The sequence below is a fragment of the Heterodontus francisci genome, chromosome 12 (genome assembly GCF_036365525.1).
Source record: "Heterodontus francisci isolate sHetFra1 chromosome 12, sHetFra1.hap1, whole genome shotgun sequence".
In the NCBI taxonomy this organism is placed as follows: Eukaryota; Metazoa; Chordata; class Chondrichthyes; order Heterodontiformes; family Heterodontidae; genus Heterodontus; species Heterodontus francisci.
This window is the reverse complement of record NC_090382.1, coordinates 52,277,037-52,293,531: the sequence shown is the minus strand read 5'-3', so window position 1 is coordinate 52,293,531 and position 16,495 is coordinate 52,277,037. Positions and strand designations below refer to the sequence as shown.

Below are 16,495 nucleotides of genomic sequence, written 5' to 3'. Positions count from 1 at the left end.
AGTCCCACACCTTATAAAAATAAATATTCCAAACCAAGTTTATAAATGAAATCATGCCATACTGCATATAAAAGTCAACTAATCACCCTTGTACATTCTCGTACTGCCTGTCTTCTGTATGCTTTTGCCTGTCATAGCTCCTATGCAGTGCTACCCCAATGGCAACATCACAGCCAGTGAAAGGCTGCTGACATTCAATGGGAAGACTGCAGATGTCCTTGGAGGACCACCTCAAACAGCTTTGGGGGTCTAGAAGGCCCGGTTTCAGACTGTACCACCTCGAAATGGGCAGCGATAGTCTGGGCTGGCTAGCTTACAGGCAACAACAGGGGCACAGGTGAAGTGGCAGGACAAATGCTGTAATCCTGAGAGAGGACAGCAGGTTTGTGCTGAGTGGAGTCACTGCCACTCCGTCAGGGTAGCACCTCAGCAATCCAAGTAATCTCTTGGAGGACAGATTGCTGGACTGTTGTGACACTAGCAAGCCCCTTTGAACATTGTAATCTACAGACATGTTGACAGCAGTCTGTGCTTACATGGCAGCAAGCTGACCTTGCCTGACAGCATCTGAACTTCCACTGCAGCACTCAGATGTGCTGCAATGGAAGCTACGGCATGAGCCATCAAATGTTGTATCATGGTTGAGTCCACAAGTGTGCAAACAGAGTTGGCCACCACTTCCATGCGGGAAAGGATGAGCTCCAAGCTCTGTGAAAGCCCTATGCCAAGTTGGTGCCAGATGCCTCCATCTTCCTTGACACTGACTGTAAGCTTTCTGGCAGACTACCCATTGCACCAAGCATTTAATTGTACATACCCATTAGCATTCATCTGTAGGCTGCCCCATTTAAGTCCTCAACTGAGTCCTCTACAGCAGAGCTCGTATGTGACTCATATGTTGGCCTTTATTGCAAGGGGATTAGAGCACAGGAATAGAGAAGTCTTGCTACAAGTGACGGTGAGTCTTCATCATCTGTGTCTTCTTGCTGTTCCTCCACTGTCTTCCCAGGTTGCACTTATTGGTATCTGAAAGGAGAAAGGCACAAGGGTAAGGTTGCGTTGCTGGGTGTGGCAAGGGGAAGTAAGAGGTTCATGCTTAGGTCATCTGCAGTTTGTAAATCAGAAGAGAGTGTGGGATGAGGGAGACATGGGATGTGAGACAGAGGATTAGCTGTGACGATACTGAAGGCGGCATGCTACCTGCATCGTAACCAACGGGCATGGGTTGATCGCGCAATGTGATCCCTGCACCTATTTTGGGGCTATTGAATGCTGTTTTTTGTGACAGTTACAGAAGTGCAAGAAAAATTAAGATAGACGAAAGAGAGTGATGCAAAATTTGGATACACAAGGAATCATCTCTGATGTATTTTTTGTCTGCAGGAAGTGACTGTATAATTTCTGGCTAGTTTGGAATGTGTTTTCTTTCTGGATGTATACCCAAGCTGTTCTGTGGTGTTGCAGTGTTTTGTGATTTGGCATCAAGTCACAATGAAGAATCATAGAATAGATACAGCCTTTCAGCCCGTTGTGTCTGTGCTGGCTCTCTGCAAGAACAACTCACCTAGTACCACTCTCCTGCCTTTTCCCTTTAGCCCTGCAAATTTTTTTCTCTTCAGATAATTATCCTGTTCTCTTTTGAAGGCCTCGATTGAATCTGCCTCCATCACACTGTCAGGCAGTGTATTCCAGATCCTAACCACTCGCTGCATAAAAAGGATTTTCCGCATGTTGCTGTTGCTTCTTTTTCTAGTCACCTTAAATCAGTGTCCTCTGGTTCGGGATCCCTTGGCCAATGGGAACATTTTTTCCCTATCCACTCTGTCCAGACCCCTCATTATATTGAACACCTCTGTCAAATCTTCTCTTAATCTTCTCTTCTCCAAGGAGAACAGCCCCAGCTTCTCCAATCTAACTACATTACTGAAGTTCACCATCCCTGGAACCATTCTCGTGAATCTTTTCTGCATCCTCTCTAATGCTTTAACATCCTTCCTAAAGTGTGGTGCCCAGAACTGTACACAATACTCCAGTTGAGACCGAACCAATGTTTTATACAGGTTTATCATAACTTCCCTGTTATTTTTATCCAATTTACAAAGCCCAGGATCCCATATGCTTTATTAACCACTTTCTCAACCTGTCCTGCAACATTCAATAATTTGTGCACATATACACCCAGGTCCCTCTGTTCCTGCACCCCTTTTAGAATTGTACCCTTTAATTTATATTGCCTTTCCTCATTCTTCCTACTAAAATGAATCGTTTCACACTTTTTTGCATTAAGTTTCATCTGCCACCTGTCCGCCCATTCCATCAGCCTCTTGAAGTTTATTACTATCCTCCCCACAGTTCACAATACTTTCAAGTTTTGTGCCATTCGCAAATTTTGAAATTGTGTCATGTACCCTCAAGTCTTGGTCATTAATATATTTCAAAAAAAGAAGGGGTCCCAAAACTGATCCCTGTGGAATCCCACTATACACCTTACCCCGGTCCAAAAAACAACCGTTCACAACTACTCTCTGTTTCCTCTCACTCTTCGCCAATTTTGTATCCATGCTGTTGCTGTCCCATTTATTCCATGGGCTCTAACTTTGCTGACAAGCCTGTTATGTGGCATTTTATGAACTGCCTTTTGGAAGTCCATGTACACCATATCAACTGCATTACCCTCATCAATCTTCTCTGTTATTCCAACAGAAAACCCAAGCAAGTTGGTTAAACCTGATTTGCCCTTAACCAATCCATGCTGGCTTTCCTTAATTAATCCACATTTGTCCAAATGACTATTAATTTTGTCCCGAATTATCATTTCTAAAAGCTTTCCCATCACTGAGGTTAAACTGACTGGCCTGTAGTTGCAACGCTAACCTTACACCCCTTTTTGAACAAGGGTGTAGCATTTACAATTTTGCAGTCCTCTGGCACCAACCTGTATCTAAGGAGGATTAGAAGATTATGGCCAGTGCCTCTGCAATTTCTACCCTTACTTCCCTAATTATCCTTGGATGCATCTCATTCCGGTCCTGGTGACTTATCAACTTTGAGTACAGCCAGCCTATCTAATAGCTCCTCTTTATCAATTTTTAGCCCATCCAGTGTTTCGACTTCACCATGGCCTGGGCAGCATCATCTTCCTTGGTAAAGACAGATGTAAAGTACTCAGTTAGTACCTCAGCCATTCCCTCTGCCTCCATGCATAGATCTCCTTTTAGGTCTTGAATACTCCATTTACCACCGTTTTACTATTTATGTGCCTGATGAAGACTTTTAGATTCCCTTTTACATTAGTAGTGAGTCTCTTCTCATACTCCCTCTGCTTCTCTTATTTGTTTTTTCACTTCCCCTCTGAACCTTCTGTATTCAGCCTGGTTCTCTGTTGTATAATCCACCTCACATCTGTCATATGCATCCGTTTTTCTGCTTCATCTTACTCTCTATCTCTTTCATCATCCAGGGAGCTCCGGATCTATTTGTTCTACCTTTCCCCCTCGTGGGAATGTACCTTGACTGTACCTGAGCTAGTTCCTCTCTAAAGGCAGCCTATTGTTCAGTTACAGTTTTGCCTTCCAAGTTTTGATTCCCATTTACTTGGGCCAGATCCCTTCTCACTCCATTGAAGTTGGCCCTCCCAATTCATTATCTTTATTCTGGATTGCTTCTTGTCCTTTTCCATAGCTAACCAAAAGCTTATGATACAATGATCACTGTCCCCTAATTGTTCCTCTACTGTCACTTGATTCACTTGACCCATCTCATTCCACAGAGCCAGATCTAGCAATGTCTTCTTCCTTGTTGGACTGGAAATATACTGATGTAGAAAATTCTCCTGAACACTCTAGAAACTCTTGCCCCTCTCTGCCTTTTACACTATTACTATCCCAGTCTATATTAGGATAATTAAAGTCCCCTATTATAACTACTGTATAATTCTTGCACCTCTCTGTAATTTCCTTGCAAATTTGTTTTTGTATTTCCTTTCCACTAGTTGGTAACCTATAGAATACCCCTAGCAATGTGATGGTACCTCTATTGTTTCTTAGCTCTAACCAAATAGATTCTGTCCTTGATCCCTCTAGGACATCCTCTCTTTCCAGTACTGTAATGTTCTCCTTAATTAATACAACAATATAAAAAAGATGCTGGGGTTGACAGTAGCGTGGGTCCACTTTCAGACTCCGACTCACCACTGTGCTCAAACAGAGAATCCCGAGGTTGTTCCTAAATTGTGCCTTGTGCCTCATCTACTCTTTTGGTCCCTTTATCCAAATGTCATCAGGAAGCCAACCTACGTAAGCACAAAAATACAATTCCTGATCGTAATTGAGAGAAGAGTCCAAGTCATACTCAAATTTCAGGAACAGGAGGGATCAGATGGGGGGAATGAAAGGTGGGTTAGGGGAGTGCATGTGTGTAACTACGCGGAGCATAAGTAATTGATGAACTGCAGGCATAAGTACCCACCTGGGAATAATGATCTGGCTCAAACAAGGGGAGAAATAGATTCAATATTCCTGGCTACAGTGTATTCAGGAAAGATATGGAAGGAAAAAAAAATGCGTGGGTGTACGTGGCACTATTGATCAAAGATACTATTACAGAATTAGAAAGGGATGATGTTCCTGAGGGTTCAAAACAGAATCTATTTGGTTAGAATTAAGGAACAATAGAAGAGATCTTATGCTGCTGGATGTATACTATAGGCCACCAAATAGTGGAAAGGAGATTGAGGAGCAAATCTTAAGGCAAATTGTAGAAAGATGCAAGAGCAGTGATAATGGGGACTTGAATTTAATTTAAAAAGACTGGGAAAATAATAGTGTAAAGAGCAGAGGGGGAGGAATTTCTGAAATTTCTTAATCAGTATATTTCCAGCTCAATTAAGAAGGAAGCAGTGCTGGATCTAGTTCTGGGGAATGAAGTAGGACAAGTGGAACATGTTTGGGGAATCATTTAAGAAACAGTTATCGCATTGTCATTAGGGGCTGAATTTTTATAACTCACCGCCGATCTCAGCAGCAAGCTTCAAAAACTTGCGGCGCACGCACAAGATACGCGCCGCTGAGCTGTCGCAATATTTAGCCCGGCAGCTTATTTACATGGAGGGGGCGGAACACCCCTTTTTAAAGGGCATCAGACCCTTCTGGGGTATTTGAATTTTTAAAGGGACAAGTATTAAAAAATTAAAATTAAACTTTTATTCAAAGTTCCATCCCCGATGACTAATCAGTTTATTAATTGCCCTCTCCCCAAAAAATCTTTATTCTGATCCCGAACTTCCCCCTCAAACTTTAGTAACTTTGACTTTCAACCCGTCCCACCATCCCCTCAACCAATAGCAAGAGTTTTCCCTGCTGCCCCACCCCCCCCACCCACCACACCCCGAAAACATCACTCTTCCCGACTCTCCACCAGTGTGCTGCCTCGGATCTCTGAACGGAGATCCGAAGGCGCGGGGGTTCCGGCAACTAGCTGGAATATCAGCGCGGGACAACCACCGCGTCAAGGTACATAATTAGGCATTCATTAAAATATATCTAAATTAAGTTGCCGCCGCGGAGTGGTGGGGGGGGGGGTGCCACGAGGCCTCACCGCCGCTGGTAATGTGGGGCGGGGCCTTCCCAGCCTCAAGGCCCATTGCAGGCCTCTCCCGGACATATTTTACGGGCCCCCCCCTGCCATGACCCCCGATGTTGTGGGGGGGTTGCTGGTAAAATCCAGCCCTGGGTTTAGCTATGGAAAAGAACAATGAAAAATCAAATGTGAAAATATTTAACTGGAGGAGAACTCATTACAGTGAGCTGAAAAGGCATCTGGCTCAGGACTGGAATTAAAGATCGGTCGGTAAAGCAATGTACAGGCAATGGGAGGCCTTCAAACAGGAGATAGTTTGCACACAGACTAGACACATTCTCATGAGGGGGCAGAAAAGGGTATTTAAGGCTTGAGCTCCCTGCATGGTTAAAGATATAGAGATTAAAATAAAACAAAAGAAGGAATCTTATCATAGGATAGAATCATAGAATGGTTACAGCACAGAAGGAGGCCATTCAGCCCATCGTGTCAATGCAGGCCTTCTTCACAAGCATCTCACCTAGTCCCACTGCCCTGCCTCTTCCCCGTAACCCTGCACATTTTTCCTCTAATTATCCAATTCCCCTTTGAAAGCCAAGATTGAACCTGCCTGTACCACACTCTCAGGCAGTGCCACTTGCTCTGTAAAAATATTTGTCCTCATGTTGTTGTTGCTTCTTTTACCTAAATCGGTGTCCTTTGGTTCTCAATCAGTCAGCCAATAGGAACAGCTGTTCCCTATCTACCCTGTCCAGATCCCTCATGATTCTGAACACCTCTATCAAATCCCTCTTAATCTTCTTTTCACCAAGGAGAACAGCCCCAGCTTCTCCAATCTAGCCATGTAACTGAAGTTCCTCATTTTGGAACCATTCTCGTGAATCTTTTCTCACCTTCTCAGTGCCTTAACATCCTAAAGTGTGGTGCTCAGAACTGACACAATACTCCAGTTGAGGCCGAATCAATGTTTTATACAGATTTATCATAATTTCCTTGCTTTTGTACTGTTGCCCCTATTTGTAAAGCCCAGGATCCTGTATGCTTTTTTAACTGTTTTCTCTACCTGCCCTGCCACCTTCGATGATTTTTGCACATATAAACCTAGGTCCCTCTGCTCCTGCGCTCACTTTAGAATTGTACCCTTTAATTTATATTGCCTCTCCTCGTTCTTCCTTCCAAAATGAATCACTTCACACACCTCTGCATTAAATTTCATCTGCCACTTGTCCACCCCATACTATCAGCCAGTCTATGACCTTTTGAAGTTTATCACTATCACAATATTCCAAGTTTTATGTCAGCTGCAAATTTGAAATTGTGCCCTGTACACCCAAGTCTCAGTCATTAATATATATCAAGAAAAGCAGGAGTCCTAACACCGACCCCTGGGGAACCCTAATATGTTCCACTATATACTATATAAATGTTAGATTCATAATTCAGTAGAGAACCAAGCTGAATGCAAAAAGTACAGACAGAGCTGAAAAAGGAAATAAGAGGGGCAAAGAGACAGTATGAGAATAGATTAATGGGTCACATAAAAGTGAACCCAACAGTCTTTTATAAACATAAACATGTAAGTAGTAAAAGAGTAGTCAAAGAAAGGGTGGGACCAATTCGGAAACTAAAACAAGATGATCTTGTCGGGGTAGAGATACTAATTGAGTACTTTGCATCTGTCTTTGCTAAAAAAGAGGGGGTTTTTTCCCAAAAATATACTTTATTCATAAAAATCTGTAAAAAGTACATTACAAAACAGTTCAAAACAGCACCAAGTTGACATTCCAAAAAGTGCAAAGGAAATCAGTTTTCTTCGATATAGGAAATAAAAACAAGAAATGCTGGAAATACTCAGTAGGTCTGGCAGCATCTGTGGAGAGAGAAGCAGAGTTAACATTTCAGGTCAGTGACCCTTCTTCAGAACTAGCAAATATTAGAAATGTAAAAGGTTATAAGCAAGTAAAGCGGGGGTGGGGCAAGAGATAACAAAGGAGAAGGTGTAAATAGGACAAGGTCACAGAATAGCTGACCAGAAGGTGGTGGAGCAAAGGCAAACAATATGTTAATGGTGTGTTGAAAGACACAGCAGTAGTACAGATAGGGTGTTAACGGACTGAAAATTGAACAGCTGCAAGTACAAACATGAAAAAAAACATTGGGTAAGCAAACTGAACAAACTAAGATGAAATAAAATAAAATAAACACAGAAAAAAAAATTTTAAAAGGGAAAAGAAAAAAATAACTAAAAATAAAAGTTAAATGGGGGCCTGTCATGCTTTGAAATTATTGAACTCAATGTTCAGTCCGGCAGGCTGTAGTGTGCCTAATCGGTAAATGAGATGCTGTTCTGCGATATAGGAGTGAGTTGCCTCACAACCCTTCCATTTCATTTTACATGCCATGTACATTTTACAGCAAACCCATATTTGATGTATACAGCCCAAGGGGTTTCCCATGGGTCCAGCCCCTCAGTTCACTTTGGTGGGAGGACCTTACACAGTGGTCTTTCCCCATTGAGCCTTTGCGGTGGCTGCCCAAGCTTTAGTGCATACCTCAGCATGTAGTCCTGGACCTTGAAATGTGCCAGTCTGCAACACTCGGTCGTGGATAACTCTTTACGCTGGAAGACCAGCAAGTTTCGGGCAGACCAAAGAGCATCTTTCACTGAATTGATGGTCCTGCGGCAACAGTTGATGTTTATCTCGGTGTGCGTCCCTGGGAACAGCCCATAGAGCACAGACTCCTGTGTTACCGAGCTGCTTGGGATGAACCTCGACAAACACCACTGCATCTTTTTCCACACCTGCTTTATAAAGACACATTCCAGAAGGAGGTGGGCAACTGTCTCTTCCCCACCACGGCCACCTCGAGGGCAGCGTGCGGAGGGGGTGAGACTCCGGGCGTGCAGGAAGGATCTGACGGTGAGGGCCCTTCTTATCACCAGCAAAGCTACATCTTGGTGCTTGTTTGAAAGTTCTGGTGATGAGGCAGTCTGCTCAGGGAACCATCCGACAGGATCCGCCATCTCCTTTTCCCATAGGGCCTTGAGGACATTCCATGCAGACCACTGCCTGATGGATTAGTGGTCAAAGGTGTTTTTCCGCAGAAGCTTTTCCACGAAGGATAGGTGGTATGGCACGGTCCAACTGAATGGAGCGTTACGCGACAATGTGACCAGACCCATCCTTCGCAACACCAGGGACCGATAGAACCTCAGCACATAGTGACACTTGGTGTTTGCCTACTGGGGCTCTATGCACAGCTTGATGCAGCCGCACACGAAGGTGGTCATCAGGATGAGGGCACCGTTGGGTACATTTTCCCCATCCTTATCCAGAGGTTTGAACATCGTGTCCCTCTGGACCCAGTCCATTTTGGATCTCCAGATAAAGCGGAAAATGGCTCGGGTGACTGCCACGGCGCAGGAGTGGTGTATGGGCCAGACCTGCGCAAAATATAGCAACAACATGAGCGCCTCACACCTGATGACCAGGTTCTTACCCACAATGGAGAGAGATTGCTGCTCCTACATGCTCAGTTTATGGTGTACCCTGGCTACTCGCTCCCTCCAGGTTTTGGTGCATGCCCCGGCCCTTCCGAACCATATCCTCAGCACCTTCAGGTAGTCTGACCTGACGGTGAAGGGGACAAAGGATCGTTCAGCCCAGTTCCCTAAGAACATGGCCTCACTCTTGCCGTGGTTAACTTTGGCTCCCAAGGCCAGTTCGAACTGGTCGCAGATGCTCATCAGTCTGCGAACGGACAGCGGGTCTGAGCAGAAGATGATGACGTCGTCCATGTACAGGGAGGCTTTTACCTGAGTGCCTCCAATGCCTGGAATTGTCTCCCCTCTTATGCTCGCATCCTTCCTAATGGACTCAGCAAAAGGTTCCATACAGCAAACAAACAAGACGGGAGAGAGGACAGCCCTGTCTGACTCCAGATTGGATTAGGAAACTTTCTGATTCCCACCCATCAATTGAGACTGCGCTATTGATGTTTGTGTAGAGCAGTTTGATCCAATTGCAGATTCCCTCCCCAAACCCCATTTTGGAGAGCAGGTCCATCATGTAGGTGTCACAGTAATAAAAGAAAGACTTGCATTTATGTTGTGCTTTTCATGACTACTGAGCATCTCAAACCACTTTACAGCCATTGAAGTACTTTTGAAGTGTAGTCACTCTTGTAATGTAGGAAAGGTGGGTTATTAGAAAAATTGGATAGGATAAAAATAGATAAAGAGCAGGTATTAAAAAGGTTGGCATCACTCAAAGTAGTAAGGTCACCTGGTCTGGATGGGATGCATCCTAGGTTGTTGAGGAAAGTAAGGGTTGAAATTGCAGAGGTACTAATCTTCTCACCTATACTTCAGCTGCCTCAGATGAGTGTTGATTCTGAAAGGTATTTGCTTAAATAAACTACTGGCAACTTATTTGTTTAAGGAGGCATTGACATTCTGTTAATAATAAATGGAATATCATTTGTAAAGACAGATGCACAATGACAAGTTTTCTGTGGGACAAGGACATTACCGCACCATATCTGTTTCCAAAAAAAAGTGCAATTAATATTTATATATGTATATTATAACTATTGTGGATTTTGCATTTGCTGTACCATTACACCTGCCAAGGTAGCTCCACATTGGAACAGTGCCAAAAACTGAACCTGTGTTAAACAATGATACATTTTCCATAAAAAATCCCTGTTGCTAAAGTTTCACCTTCATGCATTTTTTCAGGGTGCTTTAAATACCTGGAGGTAACTTTACAATACATCTACTAACCCAGCAATGGATAAGTTATCATATTGGCTAGCAATTGCACCCATTCGAAACTATTACTGCATGCCTGCTTTTGGTTGGAGAAGTGAGTGTTCTTTGTTTATGGGGCATGGGTTGATGTCTGTGTGAATATTCCTTTAAATTAACATTCCCATTGACAACTGCTGTGCAGTTAATCTCCATTAAATTATGGTTTGTAGATACTGGATTGTTATTCCAAACAGTAAAGGAAAGTGAGGAAAGGCTAACATGCTAAAAACAAGAAATTTTGAAGCACTCTGTCTTAACAGAGTAACCATCAATTCACACTTCCTTATATTAGCTGAATTTGCAGAGAATGCTTGGGATTTGGCAGCCCCTTGTAATAAAGCTCATAAACAGTACACAGAGTTTATTGTTTACCTGTTAACACCTGACAGTCATCTGCTGGTGCAGTATACTTGTACACCTCACATTGTTCCAAACACAACTAAGTTTCATAAGCAGTCTAAAAATAAACTATGCTATGTAAATGTGATTTCAGAATTAGACCCTCTCAAGGTGGCTGCAACTTTTCTACAAATAGTACATGAGTGGTGAAAGGAGGTTCAAGGCTGAGAATATATATTTTCTGAAAAGTTGCTTCTAAACTCTAATATTGCAACTAACAGTTATTGGAGTTGAGTGCATCGGGAGATAATAAAAGCATAACCATTTCTACAGTTGTTACAAATAATTAGTACTGAGTTCCAACTTGTTTGGCATAGAATCCTTAACTTTTTATATGTTTCCAATTAGTCTGCTGAGTATTACGACCAGGTGAAAAGGTGTCTAGGGGTCCCTCTCAGCCATCACCTGGTGATACTGTAACAGGGTTTAATTTTAAATACACCGTGTTTTTAGCTCCCCCCTTGGTGAATCCTTGTTCACCGCTTTCCAATTATAAGACAAAGAAACCAGCACAAACAGGCTTTCCTAGGTTTAAAGAAGAAAAGTTGAAATTTATTAAACTTAAACTCTAATTCAGTTAACACCTACAGATACACGACGTGCCCACACTAGCATGCATAAGGGATACACACATGCAAATAGAGACAGAAAAGAGCAGAAGAAAAATAAATTGGAAAGGTTTGAGGCAATATCTGAAGAGTTTTTGTTACAGTTCTTCAAGCTCACTGTAGAGTCCTTGATTGTAGGTAGATCTTGCTTTTCTTTGGGGTCCAGTATTCTTCTTAAACCTTGTTTGCTGTAGGAGACTTTTCTCTCTTGGGGTTCATGTGTCTTCAGTGGATTCAGAGGCTTGTGAGAATAAGATGGAAACAGGCAGACAGGAGAGGCTGTGGTGAGCCAGCCAGGAGAGATCTGCTCAGTCCAGGAGCATTCTGTTTTCTGCCCAAACAGTTTGTACAAATTCAAAAAACTCAGGTTGCCCATCAGGTTAGTCATGTGACTAGCTGGTTTGACCATGTCCATTTGTGTATTCGGTCATCTTAGCAGTCAACCTGGAATGCGAACTCCCCCACTTTCAACGTCTGGTGATCAAAAGTCCATTGTGGGTTGTATCTGTCAGGGAATGGCTGCTTTGTCCTTCCAAACACTGTCTGTTAATATGAAAATGTCTTTTCTAGCCACAGCTGATCTATTTAACAAGTACTTTCTTCACTCCAGTAACAGTTTAAAATCAATGTTCATGACAAAATTAATGTGCCTCATTCTTTACAGGTGGGGGTCTAGTATGACATGAGTCTCCAGTAAAATAAGTTTGAGCAGTTCCTAACCACTTATAAGGTCATGAATGATTCTTGCCCTTAATGTGTGACTATAGATCCCTGTACAATCTATAACATATTACATGTATGCAAATCTCTGTATTTGGATATTTTGCTCGTTAAAACTTCACTTTCTTCATGGCTGTGTTTCTCATTGTCAGAGTAACCTTGGCATGAGTAGCACAGTTATCTGTTTCATTTCTGTATGCTGGGTCTGTAAACACACACAAAAAAATTGTCCAACCATTTTTTTTCTTGAAGGTGTTACACCTTTAACGTGGCAAACACACTGAATTCTGCTGAATGTGAAAAGTTCCTATTTGTTGAGTAGTCCAAGGCTAAAGCATTGTATATTAAAAATGCATGGTCTATGCACTTGTTAACCATCTTAATTCTGAGTACTTATGAGCACCTTACACGTGAGCTATATTAAATCTTATAAATAGTATCTTGTTACTTGCTAAACCTGTATAACCTTTGACCTGATCATATTCATAGCAGGATCATCATAATGGGTCAAACTTACACCTGAAGTTGATTAAAAGTTAATTTTTTAAAAATTTGTAAGAATTAAGTAGGTCAGAAATTCTGCTGGGTTCACGAGCTCCTTGTTAATTCTCTTATGTCTATCATTGATGATGTGAGCTGTGACTCAAATTACTGATGCTTATGATAGATAGCGAGACAACTTGAAGGTATATAAGCAAAGTCAAGTAGTCTATTAAATGGTGTTGGATGTTCATTGAAGGTGGAAGATTCTGTTTAGTTTGTTATTTGGAAGGTTTGTGAGTTTAGCAGTTTTTTTTTAACTATTTGCCAACCACTCTTTATTGTACACTGATAACTGCAAAAGTGCTGTTTTCTTCAAGTAAAACTTTAAACATTGCTTCCTGAGAATTATAATAAACAAATGGGGACATTTTTCCTCCCCTCTTGTTATGTTTGAAGCTTCTGGAATCAGTTGTCACAATCACTCAAAGTCTATTTTGTTACAGAATGCCTCCAGCAACTTTAGGAGTATCTAACAGTGAGGAATTGGAGAAATCAATAAAATGTAAATGCAACTTTTGTTTAGTTAGATTATGAACAATAGTGACGGCCTTAGTAACTCTTGTCATACTTGCATGTCACCAATTAATTTGCTATAGCCATTATGTCATCTTCACGTGGAATCATTATTTTGAGATGTACATTTTTGTGCTGCTTGAGCAAAAGAGTGTGAGTGCTCGGAATAAAACTTTTGGCCCTCAATGCTCCTACGCTAATTTTAGCACCAGAAATGTAAAGCTCCTTCTATTGAATTCTAACGTCAGGCAATCTCCCTCTACTGCATCAGTTTGGCAGGTAATTAGGTTTGTTCTATCATTCAGCAACTCTTGTAGATCTTTCCCATTCATGAGACCCATTTGGTGTACTACAGAAGACTTTGCTCTAAATATTTACTTCTAGCTATCAGTATTCAGTGATGTACATCTATTTTAGTTAAAGATTTATTGGCACAAATCTGAACTTAGCTTTTAATAAAAGCTGTTTTTTTCTCAGAAAGACAGAAAAGACTTTCAGTTTGCACCTCTTACCTCAACATATCAGGAGAAATAATGATATCTCATGAGCTCTGCAAATTAATAAATTAATATCACCTGATCCTCTGGTACGATAATGCAGCTGCACATTTTCTCTCCGTTCTCATTCTGTCAATATCATGCTAAGTTTTCAGAGCACTGTGCCTTTTTGTTCTCCAAGTAAGCTTTTAATCAACAGGTTTGCAAATGCCAGGTCAGAACCTGTTAATTACATTCCTCATTGGTTATAGACATTATCATTTCATGACCAAGCCGTTGTTTAGCCAACTGATACCAATATTTGCTGCTGTTTGATTATGTCCTGTATGACTATCACTCCTAAAATTCATAAGAAACTGTGTTTATGAACATTGAGCTGTGCATTGAAAACTTGCAGTTCATAGAATTTAACAACATGGAAGGAGGCCTTTAAGCCCATTTTGCTTGAGCTGGTTCTTTAAAAGAACTGTCCACTTAGTTGCATTCCCCCTGTCCTTTCCTCATACCCTATTTTTCTATTTCAAATATTTATTCATATTCCTTTTAAGAGCTATAAAGTTCAGTAAAGTGTTCACAGAATTATAGCCTTGTAGAGACATGTACTAATTATGAAGGAATTTGTAAACATGCACAGAATAGTAGACTACAGAGATTTTTTTGGATTTAAGTATGATTGTCACAAATAGAAGTTCACTGAACTTGACCAGTTGACATTACATTTGAATAGCCAATCATTCAACACATAAGAAAGGAATTTAATATTTTGCTTGGCATGCCATGCAGTTTAAGTTGTCAATGTTTTCAGCAAAGAACTCATGGCTGAACACTGAAGAATTAACTCAGTCATTTACATGGAATTTGATCTTTTGCAAAATTAAGTTGAATATCACCCATCTGGGTCTTGTACATTTACAGTATTTACAGGTGCAGATGCTTAGAAGTGGCAACTGCCAAAATACTCTTAAATCTGCTGATAGCCTTGCAGTTACCTAATGTGAAAAATGCTGAACTGTCATAAGAATGACTCAACGCAACCCATTTTCTGGATCAAAAGGGATTAGTAAGGTTATGCAAATGTAAGGAATGGCAGCAACGGTGTGTTTTGGTTATAATATTTAGCTGCTTTATATGGTGATAATATAAAACAGAGTTCCTCAATTCTTGTTTTGTATTGTCAGAATATTACTTCAGTTTAAACAGGAAAATGTTAAGATGTGGACAATGGCTTCTCTAGACTTTTTCTATCTCTTGGTGCACCACCCAAATTCAATGGCAGAATAATGCCCTTCTACCCAAGATTTGATCAACGGCTACAGTCCCAAGCACTAGCTTGTTCCAAGATTGAAGCCAGGATTTTAGGATAGTTAATGATGGGTATTGGAGTTTGGGCAAGTACTGCAACTCATAGAGGCACACCCAGCATGAACAGCAAAGGCCAAAAACAGTTCCTTGTGATGATGTATTTTCACATTTTATTTTATTGCATTTTCCTACCTCCGTTCTTATATTAATTTGTTTTTCCCATAACTATTTTTTACAGATGAATATATCAGTTATAATTTGCACTTAATTGTTTTTCCCTTTCCTACTTTTGCTTCTCTGTACAATATCTGTTGAGGTTTCCGTTATTTTTAGTTTAGTCTATTTTGCAAAGAACAGGCCATCGCTAGAAACTGATAGTTATTTGCAATTGTTTTCATTTTCTTGATTGTACTTTACCTTTGAAACAAATTATTTTCAGCTGATTTAAATCAGTTAACATTAAAATATATATCTATACTGACCAATCAAGCAATCTTATATTTTCCACAGTCAGACAAACCATTAAAAAATTAAGTACTGTGGAATTTCTTTTTAGTTCAAAGTGATTTTATTGATATGGAAAGATCACCTCCTATATATGTACAAAAAGACAAGTATTAGACTCAGTGGTAGCACTCTTTTCTCCGAATCAGAGGATTGTGGATTCAAGTCCTCTCCAGAAATATATAATCTAAGCTGACATTTCAGTACAGGACTGAGGGTGTACTGTGGTGTTGGTGGTGCCATCCATCAGTAAAATGAAGGCCCACCTACTGAGATAATATTGGACTTGTTCAATTCCCTAGGCAGAAGCCATATTTAGTTTTGTGACAAACTTTTGATCAAGGGCGGCACAGTGGCGCAGTGGTTAGCACCGCAGCCTCACACCTCCAGTGACCCGGGTTCAATTCTGGGTACTTCCTGTGTGGAGTTTGCAAGTTCTCCCTGTGTCTGCGTGGGTTTCCTCCAGGTGCTCTGGTTTCCTCCCACAAGCCAAAAGACTTGCAGGTTGGTAGGTAAATTGGCCATTATAAATTGCCCCTAGTATAGGTAGGTGGTAGGGAAATATAGGGACAGGTGGGGATGTGGTAGGAATATGGGATTAGTGTAGGATTAGTATAAATGGGTGGCTGATGGTCGGCACAGACTCAGTGGGCCGAAGGGCCTGTTTCAGTGCTGTATCTCAAAAACTAAAACTATCATTTAATACAAAATAATAACTTGACAATTGAATACTTTTTCCTTTAACTTTCTCAAATGCTGCACTGTTGGAAGTGCCGTCTTTCAGATGAGACATTAAACCAAGGCTCCATCTGCCCTCTCGGGAATGTACAGGATCCCATGGCATCATTTGAAAAAGAGTAGGGGAAGTTTTCCCAGTGTGCTAGCCAACATTCATCCCTCAACCAACACCACCGAAACAGATTATCTGGCTATTTCTCTCATTGCTGCCTGTGGCATCTTGACATGTGAAAGTTGGCTGCTCTGTTTGTCTCCATAAGAACAGTGAATGCACTTCAAAA

At 41.3% G+C, this 16,495-nt stretch overlaps 1 long non-coding RNA gene across 1 annotated transcript in view; it reads right to left on the bottom strand.

Moving 5' to 3' along the window:
* The window catches only part of LOC137375591 (uncharacterized), a 74,985-nt gene that overhangs the window by 23,403 nt on the left and 35,087 nt on the right, over positions 1-16,495 (bottom strand). Inside the window, exon 3 of the long non-coding RNA XR_010976032.1 lies at positions 818-1,026. This is a non-coding gene — a long non-coding RNA (uncharacterized lncRNA). The remainder of the gene's footprint in view (positions 1-817; positions 1,027-16,495) is intronic.